Source organism: Eubalaena glacialis, chromosome 2 (assembly GCF_028564815.1).
Source record: "Eubalaena glacialis isolate mEubGla1 chromosome 2, mEubGla1.1.hap2.+ XY, whole genome shotgun sequence".
In the NCBI taxonomy this organism is placed as follows: domain Eukaryota; kingdom Metazoa; phylum Chordata; class Mammalia; order Artiodactyla; family Balaenidae; genus Eubalaena; species Eubalaena glacialis.
Genome location: NC_083717.1, coordinates 39,623,589 through 39,629,588, shown reverse-complemented (window position 1 = coordinate 39,629,588; position 6,000 = coordinate 39,623,589).

The window sequence follows — 6,000 nt, the reverse complement described above, 5'->3', positions numbered from 1 at the left end:
CTCTGACCCTCACACTAACCCTGAGAGGGTTATTATTATCCCCAGTCTACAGATCAGGAACCAGAACCGCAGCAGGGCTAATACTCAGGACCTCGCAGCTCAGAAACCACTGCACTGGGGCCTGGCCTCCAGCCCTTGGCCAGCCAGGTCTTGCCCTTCCCTCAGCTGCACCTCCGGCCAGTCTCTGGTATCCTTCCAAATGGTCTCCTGGGCTTCCAATTATTAAAAATCTACCGCTCCTTTCTGTAGACTCTAGTTGAGTCCCGAATGCAGTTAGCGCTGAACCACCAGGCCCTGCCAGCTCCCCATCAGCGTGAGTTCTTTCTCCAGACAGAGGGTCTTGGGTGGGGGTCCGTCAAGCAGAACTGCTCCCGCCTCCACTGGAGGACACCTCGGGAGCAGGGCTGGGACTGGCTGGCAGGGCGGGGTCTGTATCCCTCTCCCTCTGTCCGAGCCCTAAACACTGGGGGATGGGCAGGGCAGTGAAGAGGTGAGGATGTCCAGTCTTGAGCGAGACACCAGCTTAGTGCCCTAAACTCAGGTCCCCAACAGCATCCCCTGGGCTCCCCAGCACCTGGGAACAGAGACCAGAGGTTCTGCCAGGAAACACAGCACATCGCTTGAACTCAGGGTGCTGGGCCCAGGCCAGCATTTGCCTTTTCCTCCACATCTCAGCAAAGCTACTCAAACTCTCTCAACCCCCAGCAGGAAAAGCATATGTTCTTTCCATATAGAGGAGAAATTGTTCCACGAGTGAGTAAGGTTCTTGGGCATGGAGCCAGGCTCAGCCCGCAGCACGCTGGGCAGGAAGCAGGCAGCATTCGTACCACTCCTGGAACCAGACTGGGCTGCATCCTCACCTTGCAAGATCTTTGGATGGCGCTGGGCTCTGGGTAGCAGGGGCGGGATGTGTACCTGAAGACAGTTAGCAGGTCAGGGTAGAGAATCCTTTTCCTGCATAGAAGCTCTTTTCTCCATTCCGGCTGGGCTGTGGGCGGAGGAGGGAGGGAAGGAGGGAAGGAGGGAAGGCTACGGGGTTTGAGAGAGGCAGGCGCCCTTTCCAATCCCTTCCTCATTCCAGCTGCAAACAGGTCTGAGTCAGAGGTGACCCAGGTGAGCTCAGAGAGGCAGGGCCACTTTAGACTGTCCTTTCCAAACACCCCAGATTCCCCTTGATGTCTTAAGGGTGAGGGGACGGGAGGTGATCGCGTCCCTGTGGCGTAGTTCATTCTGCCAGAGCCCCGTGAACATACAGGTCTTTCCAAAGCCAGCCCTGGGCTGGAGGGCGCTGCTAGTTCCCTGGGCTCAACGGAGTCCTAGTGTCTATTTGACTCATTTGTTAAGCATCCACTGAGAATGGGGCTGGGGAATTGGGCAGAGAAGGGACGGGGAGGCCAGTGTTGTGGTGGGTGGAGGGGCCGAGGGGAAATTGGTCAGGCTCCACATAAGGGAAAACATTGAAGAAATTGGGGATGTTTAACCTGGAAAGTCGGAGACTCAGGGTTGAGACGGGAGACATGAAGATGATGTGAAGATGGGTGACAGGTCACCATGTAGAAGTGACATTGGATTTATCCTAGTTGGAAGCTTCAGTGGGGAAGCCCTGCGTGTATAGATCAGGGACCTCAACCCTCCCTCTGAGCAGTGCTTAGGAGACAGTGAATCATCTGTCCTTGGACATATCCAGGCCAAGGGTCCATGGCCCCCAGGTGAAAGGAGTCAGGTGGCAGGTGGGAAGTGGAGTAGGGCTCAGGCCTCAACCTGGTGGCCTGTGGTCCAGAGACAGCCCTGAAGGTGTTCCCATGGGCCAGGGTTTCTGCACAGCCAAGGTCAGCTGGGCCGAGTGGCAACCGCCCAGCGCAGCCGGGCCTGCATTCCTAGTTCTGACAAATATCAGGCCTGGGTCTCTCACTTGTTCCTGGACGGGCCCCTTAGGCATTTGGGTTGTGAGCCCTGACCACACTCATCACCCTCTGCCTCTCTAGGTTCACCCGCAAGCCCACCTGGGGCAGGAGGGGAGGCGGCAGGACCTTCCCACGGGCTCAGGTGGGAGCACATGGCATGAGTGCCCGGCCATGACTGTGATGCCAGATGGACCCCACCCGGCTCGAGACCCCCCACTGCCCGCTCCTCCTCCCCATCCCCACACTGCCATCCTGCCAGGGTCTATCATGATCTCAGGGATTGGTTGTTTCCACCCAGGACAACAGAGTCACACATGGGGCCTCCTGCCCTGGAGCAGAGACAGTCCCCAGGGTGTTGAGGGACCGGGAAGGGCACCAGGGCAGGTGCTCTGTGAGCTGAGATGAGGGACAACATAAGGACGTGTGTCCTCCCCCTGGCCCAGGAGGATGGCCCAGGGCAGGATGCCAGCAGCAGTGGGGCAGAGGGAAGGTGAGGGGTGGATCGGGGGGCAAAGGGGACTGGACACTAACCGGGGGAAGCACAGTGGGGCAGCTAAAGGGATTGGGAAGAAGAGACCGGAAAGCAAGGCGGTGCTGAGAAGCCCAGCTCTTCCTTCTCCCTCTTGACTGGGATGGACCCTGACCTACGCTTTTCAGATCTGAGGGCAGAAGACCAGGAGGGAGTGGTCTTCATGGGGAGGAGATTCCAGCTGATGCCTGACCAGACTGGGGCAGATTTCACCATGACCCCATTTGTTTCCATGACGGCTAGAGGAGTTGGGACTAATATGCCCATTTTACAGAGGAGGAGACTGAGGTGGGACTTGCCCAGGGATGAGTAGAGCCGCTAGGTAACAGCAGGGCTCCTGGGTGTGTCCCAGGTCTGCTCTCTGAGGCGCTGCTCTGGGCCACAAGGAGCGGGTCTGCTGGGGAGGACAGAGCTTGGGCTCGGGAGGACAGAGCTTGGGCTCAGGAGCCAGGCTTGGTTTCCTAAAGGTAACATGGGAAATAAACCAGCCCCAGGCAGGGTCACTGGAGGACAGTGTAAGATGATGTGTGTGAAGCACCGATCACAGATCTAGTCACAAAGCAGGTACTCAACAAACATCACCTTCCCTGCTTCCCTCCTTCACAACCTCGGTGAATAAACCCAGCATTTGCAGGCATCAACCCCAGGTGTGTGGGGACCCAGGTAGGTCAGGAGTCTAGAGGGGCAGCAGGAGCAGCTGTTCCTTTTATTAGGATCAGTGGTGATGCTGCTGTTTATGGGTCCCCACCACCCCCAGCCCGGGACTGGACACCCTGCCTATAGGATCTCAGTCCCCTTCTCAGCCCCGTTGATGGCCGGGGACCCTTAGCTCACAGAGGGAGACACTCAAGCCAGGTCGGCTGACTGAAGCTGGAGTCTCTCTAGAGCATCAACCCATGTGCTTCCCACGTGACTGTGCTTCCCTCCACTGAGAAGCTGGCTGGGCAGGAGGCAGGGAGCCCGGGAGAGGGGCTGGGGCCACAGCACACACTGCCCTCTGGGGACTGACCCTCACCTTGGGGCCCACCTGGGAGGTAGGGGGGCCTCCTCAGCTTTTCTCTCCCCTGGGGGCATCCAAACCCCAGAGCCAGAAGCAGGAGTTCTGGTTAGAGATTTCCTTTGGGAAAATTTTTCCTCTGGGAATCCTTGTTCCTCTCCTTTCAAGGAAGCCTGAAGCCCTGGAAGGAACCTTGGGCTGGGAGTCAGGGAGCCTGGGGTCACCTTCCAGGCCAGGCTGTACCACTGTCCCCGGCCCCCTCTGAGCCTCAGCTCAGTGGCTGAGTGAGGGCATCTAGAGGGTCCCTGGAGCAGCCGCTTAACCATGTTAAAGACCCAGCCCCTCACACCTCTTGCCAGTGTCCCTCCCGCTGGTTCTGACTGCAAGGCAGCCTGGGGGAGAGACGGCCCAAGGGCTCCACCTGGTGGCCACGCACAGCCAGACAGGCAGCCAGCCTTCCCTACCACCCGCCCCCGCCCCCGCCCCCCCCACCAGCTTCCAAGGTTCATAAAAATAATAAGAGCAGAAGTCAAGACCCTAAACCCTAGACCCAGGGCAGGAGAGAGACCGGAGAGGTCAGGCTGCACCTCCCCGCCCTCCCAGACCAGGTGCCCAGAGGTCAGTGCTGCAAATGGGAGGCTGCCATTGACTGAAAAGTACTGGAGTTTGGGGTCGGATGGGCCTGGATTTGAATCCCTTGGGTTCTTAACCTCACCTGGAGCCCCCTTCCATGCAGTGGGCTATTTAGGACACATCCTGCAAGGCTGTGGCCTCTCTCTGTATGAACAGGCAGCCAAGGGAGATGGCCCTACACCACTTCCCAGGGGGCGAGGCTGGGCCGGTGATAGGTGTCCCCCTGGTGGTGCTCAGTCCTTAGGCCGGTGGCTTATCCGTGGCTGCACATTATAGTCACCTGTTGCTTGGGCAGTGCTTCTCAAAGTATGAGCTCCCTGCCTCCTGCACAGCCAGCTTCTCAGTGGAGGGAAGCACAGTCACGTGGGAAGTACATGGGTTGATCCTCCAGAGGGACCCCAGCTTCAGTCAGCTGACCTGGCTTGAGTGTCTCCCTCTGTGAGCTCAGCAGACCCACTCCCAGTGGCCCAGAGCAGCGCCTCAGAGAGCAGACCTGGGACACACCCAGGAGCCCTGCTGTTACCTAGCGGCTCTACTCATCCCTAGGCAAGTCCCACCTCAGTCTCCTCCTCTGTAAAATGGGCATATTAGTCCCAACTCCTCTAGCCGTCATGGAAACAAATGGGGTCATGGTGAAATCTGCCCCAGTCTGGTCAGGCATCAGCTGGAATCTCCTCCCCATGAAGACCACTCCCTCCTGGTCTTCTGCCCTCAGATCTGAAAAGCGTAGGTCAGGGTCCATCCCAGTCAAGAGGGAGAAGGAAGAGCTGGGCTTCTCAGCACCGCCTTGCTTTCCGGTCTCTTCTTCCCAATCCCTTTAGCTGCCCCACTGTGCTTCCCCCGGTTAGTGTCCAGTCCCCTTTGCCCCCCGATCCACCCCTCACCTTCCCTCTGCCCCACTGCTGCTGGCATCCTGCCCTGGGCCATCCTCCTGGGCCAGGGGGAGGACACACGTCCTTATGTTGTCCCTCATCTCAGCTCACAGAGCACCTGCCCTGGTGCCCTTCCCGGTCCCTCAACACCCTGGGGACTGTCTCTGCTCCAGGGCAGGAGGCCCCATGTGTGACTCTGTTGTCCTGGGTGGAAACAACCAATCCCTGAGATCATGATAGACCCTGGCAGGATGGCAGTGTGGGGATGGGGAGGAGGAGCGGGCAGTGGGGGGTCTCGAGCCGGGTGGGGTCCATCTGGCATCACAGTCATGGCCGGGCACTCATGCCATGTGCTCCCACCTGAGCCCGTGGGAAGGTCCTGCCGCCTCCCCTCCTGCCCCAGGTGGGCTTGCGGGTGAACCTAGAGAGGCAGAGGGTGATGAGTGTGGTCAGGGCTCACAACCCAAATGCCTAAGGGGCCCGTCCAGGAACAAGTGAGAGACCCAGGCCTGATATTTGTCAGAACTAGGAATGCAGGCCCGGCTGCGCTGGGCGGTTGCCACTCGGCCCAGCTGACCTTGGCTGTGCAGAAACCCTGGCCCATGGGAACACCTTCAGGGCTGTCTCTGGACCACAGGCCACCAGGTTGAGGCCTGAGCCCTACTCCACTTCCCACCTGCCACCTGACTCCTTTCACCTGGGGGCCATGGACCCTTGGCCTGGATATGTCCAAGGACAGATGATTCACTGTCTCCTAAGCACTGCTCAGAGGGAGGGTTGAGGTCCCTGATCTATACACGCAGGGCTTCCCCACTGAAGCTTCCAACTAGGATAAATCCAATGTCACTTCTACATGGTGACCTGTCACCCATCTTCACATCATCTTCATGTCTCCCGTCTCAACCCTGAGTCTCTGACTTTCCAGGTTAAACATCCCCAATTTCTTCAATGTTTTCCCTTATGTGGAGCCTGACCAATTTCCCCTCGGCCCCTCCACCCACCACAACACTGGCCTCCCCGTCCCTTCTCTGCCCAATTCCCCAGCCCCATTCTCAGTGGATGCTT